The sequence below is a fragment of the Dipodomys merriami genome, unplaced genomic scaffold, assembly GCF_024711535.1.
Source record: "Dipodomys merriami isolate MVZ:Mamm:240054 unplaced genomic scaffold, mDipMer1.0.p SCAF_5, whole genome shotgun sequence".
Classification (NCBI taxonomy): Eukaryota; Metazoa; Chordata; class Mammalia; order Rodentia; family Heteromyidae; genus Dipodomys; species Dipodomys merriami.
Genome location: NW_027206068.1, coordinates 896,419 through 915,335, shown reverse-complemented (window position 1 = coordinate 915,335; position 18,917 = coordinate 896,419). Strand labels below are relative to the sequence as shown.

Below are 18,917 nucleotides of genomic sequence, written 5' to 3'. Positions count from 1 at the left end.
TTTGAAGTCAGACCAGGCAGGAAAACAGCATTCCTGGGCCCCTTATCTTCAATTAACCAGCAAAAAGTCAAAAGTGAAGGTATGGGAGGCTCCAAGTGGTAGAGTGCCAACCAGCCTTGAGTAAAAAGGCAAAGTAAGAGCCATAGGCCCTGAGTTCAAGCCCAGGTACCATACACACACACACACACACACACACACACACACACACACACACACACACACACAGAAATAAAATTTAAAAATTAAATGTTAACCACATACAAAGAAATAAAATTAAATGTTATCATATCAAAAGGAATGTTCATAAAACCTGATAAATTAATTTCTTTTATGGAGCTGATGAATTTTATCATCTTTCTCATGAAGGTAGTTTTAGAGAAAAGAAAAAAAAGGAAGAGATGTTCCAAGAAAAATATAATGGAACAAAGAGAATCTAGGAACATATAATTTGTGCTTTTAATTAAGATCAACCTTGCATGCTGCCCCTTGTACATACTTGGGACATATAACTCTGGAACAAGGTGTGGCTATGTATGCCAGGATAAGTCCAGGCAGAGACTTTTTCTAAACCTCTGTCAAATTTATCACTCAAGATCTTGGATGTAATCCAAATTCTCTGAAAGGAAAGATGTCTTTTGCCATGTGGTAAACTCAGTCTCAGATTTTCTCAGCAACTGACTATAGAAGACTGAATGAGAAAATACTGTTAAATATCATCTCCAGTGGGTGGTTGGGGGCAGGGTGGGAACAGAAGAAACTATATTTGCTTGTCTGTATCCAGGTAATAAATCCCTTCTTTTCAACTAGTCTAAGTTTTTTGACAGCTAAAATTAATAAGTTTGATGACAGATGTAAAAAAAAACAAAGTACATTTTCCATCTTCCTACTTGAAGTTAAGAGTCATCCTTTATTTTCATTTTTTTTAATGTGTACTTTTTTCTTGGTGCAGGTAGCTAGCTATTCAGGATGCTGAGATCTGAGGATTGAGATTCAAAGCCAGCCTGGGCAAGAAAGTCCATAACCAGAGGGGTTTATCTCCAATTTACCAAAAAGCAGAAGTGGAGATGTGGCTCAAGTGGCAGAATGCTAGCTTTGAGCCAAAAACCTCATGGACAGTACCCAGGACCAGTACAAAAATAATTGCTTTATTTATAAGTAAATATATCATGGTTTTTGTTCTTATCAAGGGTTAGTGCTCTACCACTTGAGCCACATCTTCATTTCCTGCTTTTAGTGGTTCATTGGAAATAAGTCTCATGGACTTTTCTGCCACAGCTGGCTTCAAACCATGATCCTCATATGTCAGCCTCCTTAGTAGTTAAGATTACAAGCACAAGCCCTTGACTAGGCCAAGCAAATACTCTGTCTTGTCCAGAGTTCACAGAACAATGAGAGAGAAAAAACAAAACCTTGAAATAATCTTGTTAATCAGTGATGCTCAGGATTTTGAAGTTCAATTCTTGTAGGGGCAGCATAATAACCTCTTTGTTTCATGATACACCTATGTCCTTACCACAAGGCCTTCTGGAAACATTAAAGGAGAAGGATATAAGTATAATTTAGATACTAAGGGTGTGCCATATGAAAGGTTTAGTTTTGATGAAGCATTTCAAGTATCTACACCAATTGTATTCTAAGTTACCACTTATTGTGTTAAGTAATGCTTCAAATATCAACACTTTATAAAGATAGTCTCTGAAACTGCATAGTTTCATATAGATCACAGTCTGATGACATAGAAATCTATTGTGGTCGCATTTGTAATTAAATCTACATTTTTATCATCAAAACTGAGTTTAGTGAGTGAGTGATTCAGTGAAAATGCCAAGGTAAGGAAATCCAGAAAATTTCTTCTTAGAAAAAGCAAGGACAGCATAAAATACTGCCAGGGTTAACCTTATGTATATAAAGAAATTGCTTAGTCTGAAGAGCACAAAGGGGAAAAGGGTGAGAATTAACAAAGCCTCAAATAACTGTGGTTCACCATCAAGTATGATATGTGTTCCTAAAAAGAAAATATAGAAAGGATATTTGAAAAAATTAATAATAGCCTTAAATAAGCTTCCAAAACTTGACTGTAGAACACATCATGTGACCACTGAACAAGAATTCCACCCAGAATAAGTTTTAAAAAAATGTGTCCCACACATCTTGTGTCAAACTTTCACAAATCCAGGGAAGAATGAGTATCTGTATTGACTCCACATATAAAAGTTAATGAGATATATGTGAAGTATTGCTCAAAGAGGAATTTGTAGCTTTAAATACCTAAGCTTAAAATGAAGAATCTCAAACTAGTAACTTTATATCTTAAGATAATGGTAAAAGCAAAGCGAACTAAAACTATAGCAAGCAAAAGAAAGGAGCTAAGAAGGTAGCAGTGGCAATTAGTGAAACAGAAAATAGAAAGGCATTGAAGAAAAGACACAGAAACCAAAAGATGGTTCACTACAAAAAATTAGGAATATTAATCAAGAAACAAAGAGAAGACACAAATTACTTGAAATAGGGGATCTTACTACTTATTCTGGAAGAAGAAAAGATTATAAAGGAATGTAGTGAACAATTGTGTATCAATAAATAAATTAACTTAGATTAAATGAGTATGGTTCGTAGAAAAACATAAATCACTTACCTGACTCTGGAAGAGATTGAAAGGGATCAAAAACTTTCCACAAAGGGAAACTCAGACCCAGATGGCTTCACTGCTGAATTCTATTATATATGTAATAAATAACAAATACCAATTCTTCAGAAACTTTCCTAAACAACAGGAAAAAGTATCATTATATGACATCAAAATTAGACAATCACAAGCAAAGAAAGTAAAGATCTAGTATCCAGAATGCCAAATTATTGCAGTCCAAGAGCAAAAAAAAAATCTAACTAAAAACCCAAATGGACATTTTTTGAAGAAGATACACAAATGTCCAATAAGCACATGGAAAAAAATGATCCAAGTCATTAGTCATCAAGGTAATACAAACCAAAGCCATTTCATTTCAACATTATACACATTAGGATAGTTAAAAGAAAAAGGAGGGAAGGGGTAATAAGTTAGACAAGAAATGTAACCACTACCTTACTTATGTAACTGTAACCCCTCTGTACATCACCTTGATAATAATTTTTTTAAAAAGAAAAATCGAAAATAGCAAGCACTGGTAATGGTGTGGGGAAAGTGAGCCATCACACACTGAATTCGAATGCAAAAATGATATAATGACTTTGGGGAAAGTTTAGCAGTTGCTGATCATACCAAGCATTAAGTTATCATGTAATCCAATTCTGAGGTTGAGAACCTGGTTCACAAGCAGAATGCCCAGTGGCTCATGCTTGTAATCCTAGCTACTCAAGAGGCTGAGGTTGGATAATCTTGTTTTGAAACTAGCCTGGGAAGACAAATATGACTCATACATCCAATTAACCAGCAAAAAAACTGCTAGTAGAGGCAAGGTTCAAGTGGTAGAGTGCCTTACATGAGAGGAAAAGATAAACAAGAGTTAAAATCCAGAATCTGAGATCCCATACTGGCAAAGAAAGGAATGAAGAAAGGAATGAAGGAAGGGAGGAAGGGAAGAATGAGGGAGGAAAGGAGGGAGGGGAGAAGGAAAGTAGGAGAGGAGGGAAGGGGAGGAAGCATACAAAACTTTGTGCCTAGATGTATATAACAGCATTGTTCACAAAATCCCACTATGACTAACAAATCAAATATCAACTTTAGAAGGATTAATGAAATGTGGGTTATCTAGAAAAATGGCACAAAAGAAATAAAGGACTAATTCAAGCCAGAGCATAAATATACCTCAGAAAACATCTGCTACATGAAAAGAAAAAAAAAGCAGACCAAAAGACCTGATATTGTATGATTCTGTTACATGAAAGGTTCAGAACAAGAAAACAAATAAAAAGTACATCTTGGTTTCTACATTCTAGGAAAACATGAGGACTGGGGAATGACTAATGATGGGTAGTGAATTTCTTTACAGGCTGATAAAATTCTAAAATCAGATCATGTTGATAGTTGCACAACTCTTACTACAATAAAAGCCACTTCAAATAAAATAATTGAATTTTCTGACATGCCACAATATTAGGAATGATTTGGCTTTTTTCTGGGTGTTATCTGTGAAGTTTTTGAAGTGTCATACTTTTTCTCTCTCGGAATAGAGTCATCTTTTATAAATTCCTAGCTGGGTGTGGTTACTCACACCTGTAATCCTAACTACTCAGAAAGCTGAACTCTAGAGGTATGGTCCAAGTAATAGAGTGCCCACCTGGAAATTGCAACTCCTTGAGTTCAAATCCCAATACCATATAAAATATTTTTTAAATCTCCAGTTAAGATCTTTAATCCTGAGCTGGCAACTTTCTTCAGTCTTAGGATCTCTGGTTTGATTTTCAATACTTGGAAAGTCAACCTAAATGCTAACTAGGTAATGGCATCCAAGAAAAGTCCTTCTACAGAAGTGAAATATTTTTTTTAACTAGCTCAAACCCAAACTGAAGTTAAGAGGGGTATATTTGGCATAAAAAGACACTTTGGACTTATACAATAATCAGACTTCCTGAAACTGCCTCCCTCCCAGAAATTGTAAAACATAAAATAAAATAACAACAAACTTCTGTCTCCATCCAAATCTCCTCAAAAGCAAAGAAGGAAGGAAGAAAAGGACATGAGGTGACCACAGTATGTGAGAACTAACCCTTGTGGCCAGTGGTGGCTGCTTCAGCAGAAATAACTAAGACCCCCTACAGTGAAGCCCACACCAGACTGAACAAGCCAGTTTGTGCCACAGAGTCCCACATACAAGGGTGGAGTCCGAATGGGACTGCTGTGAGTACTCAAATAAAGGTCCACACACAAACTCTGGGATTTCCAGATTTCCAACCCCAGCAGCAAGGGTCTCAGACCTTTCCATCTTGAGCAGTGGCAAGTCACACATAAACGGGCTCTATAGAGAATAAATTGAGAAATGTGTCTTAATACTCCAAATTTTTGTATGAAGGGATTTGTATTAACAAATATCCACTTGTTAATATCACAAGTTAAAAACACATTTAAATCATCCAACCTACACATCTTAGCATTGCTCAGCCTGCCTTAAATATTGGAGTATGGTTGGAGGGGAAAAAAAAAATCACCTGACACAGACACTATTTATAATAGTAATGTGTTCAATAGTTGAATAGTTCAGAATGTTTATTGAATATAACACTGAACATGAAAATCAGAATGATTGGATGGAGGGCTGGGAAGGTGGCTCAGTGGTAGAGCACTCGCCTTGCATGCCTGAGGCCCTGGGTTCGATTCCTCAGCACCACATAAGCAAAAAGAAAAAAGCCGGAAGTGGCGCTGTGGCTCAAGTGGTAGAGCGCTAGCCTTGAGCTGAAGAGCTGAGGGACAGTGCCCAGGCCCAGAGTTCAGGCCCCACTACCGGACCAAAAAAAAAAAAAAAAAGAATGATTGCATGGATATTCTTTTATATGCTCATAATGCCAAGATATTGTTAAGTAAACTCTCCTAAGTCAGGGGACATCTGTACAGTTTCTCTTATAAATGAAAGCAGGTCCAAATGAATATAGACATACAGCTTTTGGATTCTAGACCATGAAATAGTGACTTGATTGACACCCATTGACTTAGATCTGCACTCACATGCATCACAGCATGAACGTAGCAAGAGAATGAATGCTTTGTGATGGAGCTCATTTCAGAAAGGCTTTTGCTTGAAACTTTTGAGCTCATCATTAGTCTGCATTTTATTTAAAGGCTGTTTAATAACTTATTAATCAACAAATCTCTAGCCTTTTATGACCTTGATGTGTCAAAAAAAGGAGCAATCAATCAAGTGAAATTAATTATAGAGATCCTTGAATAAGATACCTAATAAAATTGACTTGGGATTTATTGAAAGGCTACAGAATTTATTCATTGCACTTTGAAACAAAGATTCAAATATTTCCTTAATATTAACTGCTTCTTAGCAAAAGGGAATGCAACTCTAAAGTATATCTGAGTCAAATGGTTAAATTATCCTGAATCTATTAGATCAGTCATTTTTTTTCACAAATGCCATGTTACTCACCAGCCTAGTTGTGTATTCAGGTTAACTAATCTAAATTCATTGGAATTAGCTGAAAATCTCATATATGATTACAAGAAATTGTGTGTGTGTGTGTGTGTGTGTGTGTGTGTGTGTGTGTGTGTGTGTGTGTGTGTGTGTGTGTGTGTGTAAATGTACCTAAATCAGCTGGGAAGGTGGCTCAGTGGTAGAGCGCTTGCCTTGCATGCATGAGGCCTGGGTTCGATTCCTCAGCACCACACAAGCAGAAAAAGCCAAAAGTGGTGCTGTGGCTCAAGTGGTAGAGTGCTAGCTTTGAGCTGAAGGGCTGAGGGACAGCGCCCCAAGCCCAGAGTTCAGGCCCCAAAATGGACAAAAAAAACCCAAACTGATTAAAATAATTTTAAAAACTGTACCTTGATCTCACATTGCTAGTTATGGTAAAGACAGAGAAAGTCATAGGGTATGGGAGAAGAATGATTTTGTAAGTATTATTTTGGTTTGTGGAATCTGTGGTAATTATATGTGTGAAGTGTTTTTCTCCCTCCTTTTCAGTCATGTCACCCAATATAGTCTTCTACAAATAATATTTGTAGCCCTATGCCAATGCATTTGGTGTATATCAGACAAAACTTAGTTTCTGCTTTGAAAGCAGCCATACCAAAAGGCCAGCCTCACCTTGTAAGAGCTAACTTTGGGTTAACTTTGGAAAATCAATTAACAGAAAGTTTGAAGGGCACTGTATTTGCTACAGAGCAGAGAAACAAGAAGCAGCAGGGAAATTTGCAAGTCTTGCCAGTCATGAGTTCTGCCATTCTGAGATGCAGAAATAAAAAAAAAAATTAAAAGGCTAGTCCTGGCCCCTGGGATTTTCTTTTCTCTGGGTCCAACTCTTTGGACTGTAGTCAATTCCAGCAGCTGGCATCCCAGACAAGCCTTAGTAGGTCAGGTTAGAATCCTGGCCATTTCCACTTAGCCCTTCATCTGTACCCACCACACACAGGGGCCATTTGAATGAGACCTTAAGAACCAGAGCTCTGCCTATTCTTCATTTTGGGCAAGATTCTTCTTTGTTCCTCAAAAGACAATGGCTGGGTTCCTTTTCCTCTCGGCTGAACTCTTGGCAACCTACAAAAAGCAGGGCATCTGCTCTGGTCTCCATTTCCCACTGAACCCATTCTGCTCTTGTGCATACATCAGCTCTGGAATTACAGTTGAAATGGATTTGTGGCTTTCAAATGAATATGATGAGCTTCATAGCTACTCTGTGTATCCCTCATCAGCTGAGTCAGTGTGGGAAGTGGAGTTATGGCTTTGAGACAGAAATAAAGAGACTTAGCAGGACCAGAAGCAGATACAGCACTTGTGAATCAAACCTTCTAAGTCACTCCTGAACAATATTCTCTATCCATCTGAGGTGATGTGAGTGTTTGGTTATGGAAGAATTATTTGATGTGTTTCTAACAAATATAAATATTGTGCAAGATGGGAGTGATATACATTCAAGACATGATATCAGATTTGAATACTTTTTCAAACTAGTAAAGAAAAAAGTAGAGTTGAACATGATATTCACTAGATCTTTCAAACACTATGCATTACATATCTATTAAACAACATCTTTATGACAGATCTTTCTATCATAGACTATTTTCTTCTACATACACATCTATCCCTTGCAAATCCTATCAGTTCTCCTTAGTATATATTAGAATCTACTTCTTATCCTGATTGCCACAACCTTGCATTGAGCTAAGATAATACCCAAACCAAATGATTCGCAGAATTCTCTGGCTGATCACATAAATTCTACATTTAACCTTTATTCTACTTCTCTATATAACATCCCAGAATGGTTCTGTTAAAATATAAGTCAAAAATGAGATGCCTTTGCTCAAAGTGTTGCAATAGCTCCCACACACTTGAGAAGTAAAACCCAAATATACTAATAGCCCACAGGGCTGCATTTACCCCTCTGAGTTCATTGATTTCACAATGAAAATCTATCCATTAAGGAAAACTATTCGTTAGGACACCATTAATATAATTAAAATAAAACCACAGAAAGTGAAATGTTTGTATTACATATACTCAGCAAAAGACTTGCATCTTCTTTATGTATATAAAGAACTATAAACCAAAAAAATCACATTGTATATAATTGGGTTAAAATTTGTTCATGATTAATTTCACAAGTATTAATTTTATTTCTTTTCTCCTCCAAGGCTTCTTACACTGACGCTTCTAGAGTTACTTAAACTTTTGCTGGGACTCACTTAGTCATTGTTACTTAAATTCTCTTTAGTATTTCCCATAAATATTCTTGGAGGGGGAGGGGAGATGATCAACCAGCAATCAGATAGAAAGCTGGCCTTCTTTGGATTAAGGACAGGGTGAGAGGTGGAGGGGACTGTCACTGTACAGGGACTTTGTATTCTCTAGATCTCAAGAATCCTTAGATAATCAAATAGAAACTATGCTTAGAGGTCCAATTTCTTTAAATGTGATGATGTCAGGGAAATCATCCTCCTTAATGATGTTCATACTGACAAAGCAGTATACTGGTTGGTGTCTTCTTGAATATTCCATAAATAGAAACCTCCCTTGACAGATTCTTCTATGAGACAAGCAATTACCATCCACCAAAACCCAACGACCTCTGCTTTCATTCCCAACACACTGGAGTTCTTGACCTCAGGCTTGTCCCCGGCATTCTCTGGGTATGTTGGTTGCTCAGGTGTAATTGTAAGTGTAGATGATGAAAATGGATCTCTCCATGCCCGGAAACATTATCCACTAGCTACAGTCACATAATGAGAGATCATTCTCACAATTTCTCCATGGGTATCTTCTCTGTCCTCACAGACTTCAATGCTAATGTCTGTTTGTAGACGACATGTCCTGGTCTAATATTGTTTATAGGATTGAATCTTCACCCTGCATCACTTTTTCCCAGACTACAACGTTAGAGTCCTATTTCAACCATGATGGTACTAAAGCCAAAGTCTTACTGCAATGAACAGACTCCCTACTCCTTTTGCTAAAACATGAATATTTAATGCAAGTTGATCTTTAAGGACTTGAATAGCTGCAACCTGCTCTTGGATTAGAATATTCACAGGTTCACTCTCTAATGCTAGAACTCACACTTGCATTACCTTAACTTCTCTGCCCCTATTGTTCTTCAGATGCTACTGAGCAGCATCAAAGTATGTTCCAGCACTGATCTCTTTTTGCTCGACTAGAATGAGAAACTAAAGTGATTGCCTTTACTAATTCCTAAAAATTGCCATTTCAACTGTTTTACCTTGCTAATTATGGATACGGTCTCACTATGAAGCTAAGGCTAGCTTTGAATGTATAGTGTTCCTGCTTGAGCCTCCTAAGTATTGGAATAACATGTGTAGCACACTTCACCTGGTCCAACTAAGTATACAATTCAGTGTACAACAACTTTCACTATCTTGTTTCAATTAATTACATCAAGAAGAAACTCTGCCCCATTAATCTATTATTGATTTTATACTGTGAAAGATTTGTTTTTCTGCATTGTTAACTCAAGATAGCTCCAGCAACCAGCTAGTACACTTTTCCTACAAACGTGTGTGTGTGTGTGTGTGTGTGTGTGTGTGTGTGTGTGTGTGTGTGTGTGTTTGAGATAGTGTCTCTAAACTTTGTGCCTGGGCTAACCTTGAATAGTTCTCCCAATCTCCACCTCTCAAGTGTTGGAATGACAGGTCATGACAACTAGCATCTTATATTTAAATTTAATTATAGGTTTCTTCTCTTGAAAACAGAAGACTGACAATTTATTCTAAATATGGTTAGATGACCTTAATACAGAGCTAACTTCATTGGCCCTTGAAAGTATTAGCTATGGGCTAGAATCATGGTCTTCACTACTGCCTCTATTTCATGACTAGATTCCATGGCACATGGAATTTCTAAATTTCACCTATTGGGACAAATGCAAAGCAAGATACAAAGATGTGTCTCTCCCTCCAAAAAAAATCATACACACACACACACACACACACACACACACACACACACACACACACACACACATACACACACACAGGGTTATGTATGAATCTTAAATGTCCCCCAGATGCTGTATGCTACAGGAGCTTTAGAAGATAGAACCTAGCAAAAGGAAGCTAGGTCATTGGGTGTGTGCCTAGTGACCACTTCCCAGACGGAACAAGAGCATCTCTTCCACAAACTACCAAGAGCAATAAGGTCAAGTGACTATGAACTAACCTGTGAAACTATTAGCCCAAACAAAACCTTCCCCCCTATAAGTTGACTATCTCATGTATTTCATTACAGCAACAGAAAGCTTTCTAATGCATTCCTTTTTAGTAACATCTTCACTACCTGTGGCCATGTGAGCTACATCTAGAGACAAAAGTGGAATAAACACACAAGGATCACTCTCATAAATAAAGAATATGGACTTTAGTTCATAACCTGGGCATGCTGGAACACCTGTTTTTTTACTTTGGGAAGTTATATTTGTTTGCATTGTTTATACATCGTGCTTAAGTAGGATGATGAACTCTGGAATTAAGTGAACCTTGGTTGAAATTAAAGCCAAAGAACTTAACTAAGTGTCAGAATTTATGATGACTTGTACTTACTAAGGCAGTTAGAAAGCTTCTTTCAGTTGCTCCCTTGTATAAAGCAAATAAACATAGGGATATTAAGGGCATAAAATAAAGTCAAATGTACATTGTTCAGCTCAGTATCTGTCACCTACTTAGAATCATTTTTATATTAAAGTTATAAATGAAACAGATCAGTACGTAAGTATCAATGACTAAGGTGTTTACATGTACTTGAGATACTGAAGTGTGACTGGAAGAGATAGTATACAGTTTTTACTTTAATTCACACTGTCAAGTTTACAGTTTACCAAACCTACTTTTTTAAATGGAACGTGGATGCCAGGCTTGGGAATGGAATGAATAAAACACTCTACCGTCTTTCCCTTCCAATGATAAGATGCCAAGTTTCACATATGCACCTGGATTTCCAAGTGTCATTCAAACATTGCCACAATAGAAAGTACTTTCATTGTTACATTCAATAGCTAAAGTGGAAATTTCAGAGAAAAATTCAAGTTTGTAAGACATCTATACTTTGTGTTGTTTGGGATTATTCTAATTCTAGCACTTCATATTTCCAAGTGTTGCAACAGCCCAGAGAATTGCACACCTGAGCATGTCCTTGGAATGTACAAACAAACAGACGCCAACTATTCCAACTATGCCTCCATAGTTCACGCATGTATTGTAACAAACAAGGTCCCAAACAACCTCTGATCTCACGGTTTAAGTATGTCAGCTCTCAGGTCTGGATCCTCCATTCCAGGTCATAAGGTGAATATTTAAATAAGGATTATTCAGGCTGAAAGCTAACGAGCAAAATAAGTGATCTAGGAGAACCTATAGTATCAAGCATTGGATTTCTTTTAGAGGATATGGGTAGAGCAGTAATTGAATTTGCTCAATGATTTCCAGAAGTCTAAATCCATTCACGAATGTACAACTGTAGATCTCTGTGACCCCCATAGCAAAGGAACTTGATTGCAAATGGAAGAGAAGAGAACATAGCAATTTTTGATACCTGGTGAGCATTTACAGCCCCTCAAAGCTAGGTTCATTTAAACTCTCTTAAAGCATTAATACATGACTCTAAACACAAGAAGAATTTAACAAAATTTTTACCGGAAAAGAACTGGAAACCACAAAAACAGCAACACCAAAACATAATTCCATAGGAACTGGAGTGTAAAGTAAGACCTATTGTACCTGGAAGACCACCCCTAAAACCTGACCGCACCTGTAAGTAGAGAGAGGAGGCCAGCCCTGGGCTTCTACAAACACAGCCCAGTCTGATTCCTTGGACATATGGCTGGATCTCCATTGTGCAGGGGAAGTTACTAATGCATCCCATGGGTACATACAGACTCTGAAGAGCTGAACCTCCAGGTGGCAGTTTGGAGACGAGTTTGAGACAGAAACTGGCATTTGCAATGTCTTTTAATACCACCAATACCCATCATAAGGAATTTAAATATTTACGTTGCAATGCAACATTTAATATCATTAAAATTAAATTGTTAATTTAAATCAATGTCAATACCTCAAAATGCCAAACTATTTCCAATTACTCTGTTTCAGATAAAAAGAATGTAACTGAAAGGATGGGTGGGGTGAGGAGAGAAAATGATGGCAGTGGTGACATTGATCAAGATCCATGGTACTCACAAATTGACAGGTTGAATTGAAGCCCCTTTGTACTCATTTAAAGATAGTAAAAGAAAAAAAAAAGAAAAGAGAAGAAGGAGAAAAAAGAAAAGAGAAAACAAAAGGCAGGAAGAGAAAAGAGCTTCTATAGGATAGTAATTTTGACATGGAAATAGGAATAAAATTTGTTTTTGTGTCTCTCCTAATGACATCAGTTTTATGTTGCATAAACTGTTAAATTCTGCATTCTAGAATTTCAGATATTTTTTGTTGTACAATGTTGAGATTGAGGCCAGTATTTTACTATTATATACAAAATTATAATAATCAATATTTTTACCTTTAGATACAATCCGTAGTTTGAAATTCCAGAAGTAGAATTCTGATCAAAGGTGCTTTAGCTTGTCAGGATGTGTGCCTGATGTTTTTCTTGTGACAGAAACTGCTAAACTCACTTCAGGAGCACTGCATTATATTTGTACTATGAATGCAATGAGTGAGGGCACCATCTTCATTATAATACATCAAGTAATTTGCACCCTGTTAAGCATAATAGATATTATATTGTTTTTAATGTAATTTTATTCATAATAAATAGTGTTGGTCATTGCTTTGTGTTTGTATATTAAATGTTCTATTAGATAAAATGTCTCTCCTTGTACTTTATATTTTACTTTATATATCTTATTTGAATAGCCAATACATTTCCCATATAAACTGAAACTATTTTCCAAGTTATTTTTACTTGCAATCTGTATATCTGTGTATATATCTTGAACTCTGGGCCTGGGCACTGTCCCTCAGCTCTTCAGCTCAAGGCTAGCACTCTACCACTAGGGCCACAGCACCACTTCCGGTTTTCTGGTGGTTTATTGGAGATAAGAGTCTCACATACTTTCCTGCCCCGGCTGGCTTTGAACCGTGATCCTCAGATGTCAGTCTCCTGAGTAGCTAGGATTACAGGAGTGAACCACCAACACCCAGCCAGTATTTTTCCTGTACGATTAATGATTTTGTTACAACCTTGTGAGTGGAGCCATTTACAGGTCTCTGAACCATCCTTGCTCCCCCTCCTGAACAGCCTTAAACTTAGTGGCATCATGATTTCACTTGTATGGGAACCTAAAAAAGCTGAATTCCTGCAGGGCTCAGTGGCTCACACCTGTAATCCTAGCTACTCAGGAGACTGACATCTGAGGATCTCAATTTGAAGCAAGCCTGGGCATTACACTCTGTGAGGCTCTTATTTCCATTTAACTACCAAAAAAAGCTGGAAGTAGAGCTATAGGTCAAATGGTAGAGTGCCATCCTTGAGCAATAAAGTTCAGGAAGGGACAGCACCTAGGCCCTGAGTTCAAGCCCTAGGTCTGGCACATGAATGCACACCACACACACACACACACACACACACACACACACACACACACACACACAATTTGAACTGCTAAAAGTAGAGAATATTATCAGGTGGAACTATCTTGGACATGTTAGAGAATATAAATTTTGCATTAGAAATATGTTCAAGAGTTTATTGCACAACCTGGTGAATATGGTTCATTTATAAGGTACTGAGCCCTGGAAAATCACTATAAATTTCAAATGTTGCTATCCCCTCCCTAAAAAGTAACTGTGTATATGATGAGCCATAGGTTATTCAGCTTGATTTGGTACTATAGGTTGGGCTAGTCAAAAATTTGATCCCCAGAGGATGCTACAGAAAGATGATGGAACTTTTGTAGGTGGAGCTTGGTGGGAATTCCTTATCTCTGCTGGTGAACATCTTGAGAGAATCGTGGAGTACTAGATGTTTTCTGTCTTTACTTCTTACCACCATGAACTCCTACCATGTGCTCCTACAAATCCCCAAAACAGGGCCAAACACCATAGACCAAAACATACAAATCCATGAACCAACCTAAACCTTTCCTAGCTTTTAAGTTGCCATCTGAAATTTTATGCTACAGTAATATTAAACCGCTAACAGATTTGTCTATCCCATATTGTAGCATATTATTTTCAGAGTTAAGGACCAAACTCAGGGCCTTGTACTTGCCAGGCAAGTGCTCTTCCATTGAGCTAAATCCCCAACTCCTTTGCACATATTTTAAAGCATCAATAATAATACATATTATAATTATTATATAATATACTTACTAAAAATGTATAATAATATATAAATATAGTATGTAATATAAAGTTTTATAATATAGTATGTAATTTATATATATATATGATAACATCGATAGCAATGACATATGTAATATAATGATAAATATAATTATTATTATACAAATTAAAAATTTTTTAAAACCTTTGCAGAAAACAAAACCAAAAAATATGACAAATTATGATACAGATCATTTGTGGGATATCAACAAAATAAAATAGAGGCAATACCAAATGGAGCCGTGCCTACTGAGAAAGTATGGTCTCAGAAGGAGGTTGGTGGGAAATAGAGATACCGGGAGGACCTGCGGAGTTATGCACTGGGCAGGGAAGCCTGGAGGCACAAGGCTAATGTCAAAAGATGAGAAAGAGAAGGCTGCAGAAACAAGCCCGGCCAGCAGATTAGCTGAGGCCTGGCTCCTCCCCATCACACCCTGGCATCTAGGAGAGTTTTTGCTTTGTTTTGTTTGTTCAGTTTCTCTCCTTCCTTCCGATGGCTGAATAGGGAAGGGTGTAGAAATTTAGGTTTGTGTAAGACACTGAAAATTTTTTTTCGGTAAATTGTAATTTTTTATTGGAAAACAAATAAACAACTTGGAATGGATTGAGGCAAATTGTGCCATAAGCAGATTTTCTTTAAGTGGCTAAAACAAAGTTTAAAAAGCAAGTAACAATAAAAGAAAATGTTTCTGGTACAAGACCAGCAGTACAAAAAAATAGTGTATGAGTACCTGGATAATACACCCGTTTTGCAATAGTGCAACTTTTAAGTATATATTGTTGACTGTCCATAGTCCACGCAGAGTTACAACTCCACACTTCAACAACAACATGCTGACAGCTCCTAAAAGAAAACTACTTTAAAAAGGCATAACCCAGATGTTCCCTCATTTGACCAACTCCATCTAAGTTTAGATGTGCAGAAGGGCTTAGATATATCCAGAGTAAGCCACATGCAACATGTTACTTGATCAATTTTCTAAAATAAGGTTTCAGGACAATGACAGTAAAGTAAGGGAATGAAATCCTAATTACTATACATGCATATTTTTTTGACAGTAGGGGAAACCTTTTACAGATAAGTTACAAACAAAGAAAAGGCAAATAAACAATTTTGTACAAGAAATTGAACACATTCTGTACAATATCTTCACTTTGCTGTCATCATTTGTACAAACTCTTCATAGTTTACTTGACCAGCACCATCAATATCTGCTTCCCTGATCATTTCATCAACCTCTTCATCTGTTAACTTCTCCCCCAGGTTTGTCATCACATGGTGAAGCTCTGCTGCACTAATCTAACCATTGCCATCCTTACCAAACACACGGAATGCTTCTCTAATTTCTTCTTCACTGTCGGTGTCTTTCATTTTTCTTGCCATCATTGTCAGAAATTCAGGGAAGTCAATTGTGCCATTACCATCGGCATCTACTTCATTAATCATGTCCTGTAATTCTGCTTCTGTGGGATTCTGCCCAAGAGACCTCATTACAGTTCCCAATTCCTTTATTGTGATAGTTCCATCACCATCCTTGTCAAATAGTGAAAAAGCTTCTTTGAATTCTGCAATCTGCTCTTCAGTCAGTTGGACAGTCATGCTGCAAGTGCTACCGGTTCCCGAGACGCAACAGACATTGCAAATTTTAAACAGCTCTTTATCTTGACATTTTTTTTGCTGGACTTTTTTTCATATCTTTCAGAGTTTCTTCCCCATCACAACTGGTATGTCATTGACAATTGGGTAAATTCAAAGTTCATGTAAATTTCTCCTCGAAGCCAGTCTCCAACAGAGTCCTTTTCATGACATGCTTAATGTGACAGTATGGGATCCATAAGAATCAGACAAACTACAAGGATGAAAAGTAAATCTCCACAAGGGAGAAGAGATTGAAGATACTGAAATTGAAAATGCATGTGAAAGAATTTTTAAAAATTGCTATGTAAAAAAAAGCAACCAGAAAGCACTTAAGATATCTTGCAACAGAGTTGTACTTCTATGCAATAAATGGATGTATCTTACAAATAACAAAAACTATACTTCAAAAGAACTAAACTATATTAAAAAGAGCAAAGGCCTTTCCATGTGTATTTACTGTGAATCATATGAGAAACTTGAAAATATTTTCTGATGTGCATTCTTGTAGCAGCTATAGATTATGCACACAATACTGAAGAAAACAATAACATATGCAGCACTGTTAGTACAGAGAACTCAATGTACTGGTCCCACTGTCAAATAACTGGCAGTGGGAAGAGACTACCTAGCTCATCTCTTTTGGCTCTGAAAAGGTTTTGTTCTTTTTCTTTTTTTTAGAAAATAGTTGCTGTTGATTCAGAAATGAAAACTGCTGGGCAGCAGTGGCTCAGGCCTTCAATCTTTAGACACCCAGGAAGCTGAGATCTACGGATTGAAGTTTAAAGTCAGCCTTGGAAGAAAAGTCAGCAAGAATTAGGTTCTCTACCAGTGCCCTTGCATCGTGTTATCATTTTGCTTGTCCTTAATGTGCTTGTTTGTTTTGGTTTTGATTCTGTTTCATTGAGATATTATATATAAGTAGACACAAGTAAAATGTTGTAGGATTAATACAACTAGGGAAATTGGTTATCAATTTGGGGAAAAAAATCTTTCCTTTATTTAAGAAAATGAAAATTGCATATTAACATACCAAAAATTTTTCTATATAAGCATTACAAAGAAATCAAAAAGAAAAGCCACAAACTATGTGGAGACATTCTGAAAATACAATCCATGGAGGATTAGCATATTGAATGTTTCTCTTATTGCCATATAAAACTTCATATATCAATGCTAGGCGCCAGTGGCTCACACCTGTAGTCAGGAGGCTGAGATCTGAGGATTGCGGTTCAAAGCCAGTCTGGGCAGGAAAGTCCACGAGACTCTTATCTCCAATAAACCACCAGAAAACCAGAAGTGGCACTGTGGCCCAAGTGATAGAGTGCTAGCCTTGAGCTGAAGAGCTGAGGGACAGTGCCCAGGCCCAGAGTTCAAGCCCCATGACTGACCAAAAAAAAAAAAAACTTTAACAGAGGGATAAAAAGGAAAATGAATAAAAGACATAAACTTAACTACTAGGGACATTTTATTGTCAAACTAAGCACACAGTAAGAATTTGTTCTCAAAATAAGATAACAATGATGCCATATAGCACCTACTTGAAGTAGGTAAAAATTGTAAAGCGTAATATATATCATCTGTTGGACAGAATGTCAAGCAGCAAGTGGTAAAATTTTTGTAATAGATGTGAAAATTGGTGTATGCATTTTGGAAGAAAATATTATTTAATAAACTTGAACATTCACATACCCTATAATTTGACCATTCAATCTTTTTAATTTCCCAGGAGACATACAAGCTAGTTGGTATAGTACAGTAAACTCTTTAGACAGAAAAATGATTAAATGTGCATCTGTATATATGCTTAATGCAATATTATGCATCAATGAAAATGAATGTACAAGGTATAAAAATACCTCATATAGGCACACTAATGACTCAGAAATACACGATTGAAGATAAAAAAACCAATTTTCAAAAATAATTCAAACAACACACATAACATTTACATGAAGCATATATATACATAGAGATATATCCATCTATATGTATCTTATACATACATATATTTGTACTATTACAAACATATATGCAACACATAAGACTTTGTATAGCAACAGACTTCCTATACAACAATGGTCCCATATAAGTTAAGAATAGAACTGAAACAATCCTATCACTTAGAGACATCATAGCCAGTGTAATATCATAGCTTGATATATGGCTCATGTATTTGTGGTGATAGAATAAACAAATCTACTGAATTCTAGTCATAAAAAAGCATATCCCTTACAATAATGTACAGCACCTAATATTAGTCACTTAATAGCATAAATACTGTGCTATTCTTTCATATTTCTACTTATTTAAAAAATGTATTGTAATCTGAGTGCCAGTGAGTCACACCTATAACCCTAGGTACTCAGGAGGCTGAGGTCTAGGATCACAGTTCAATGTCAGTAGAACAAGATAGTCTATAAAATTTCTTATCTCCAGTAAACTATCCTAAAAGCTGGAAGTCACACTGTGGCTCAAGTGGTAGAACACTGACCATGAGCAAAAGAAGCTCATAGTCAGCACCCAGGCCCTGAGTTCAAGCCTGAGGATCAGCACACACACAACACACACACACACACACACACACACACACACACACACACACACACACACACACACACACACACAATTTTATTGTTGCAGTAAACTAGCAAGAACCACTTACATTTGTTACTTACTATGTCTCTGATTACATTGAAAGATCAAGTCCAGTGATTGACCAGTATTATCTGGATTTATCTAAGTATTCAAACAATAACAGAATCACCTAACACATCCCACAGAATAGATCCCTGA

General features: G+C 36.8%; 1 pseudogene across 1 annotated transcript; it reads right to left on the bottom strand.

The window, feature by feature from the left end:
• Window positions 1–15,031: 15,031 nt before the first annotated feature.
• On the bottom strand, window positions 15,032–16,111 carry LOC138809446 (calmodulin-1-like; annotated as a pseudogene). Its single transcript, XR_011366867.1, has one exon. The product of XR_011366867.1 is annotated as a calmodulin-1-like (transcript).
• Between the last annotated feature and the right edge of the window lie 2,806 nt (window positions 16,112–18,917).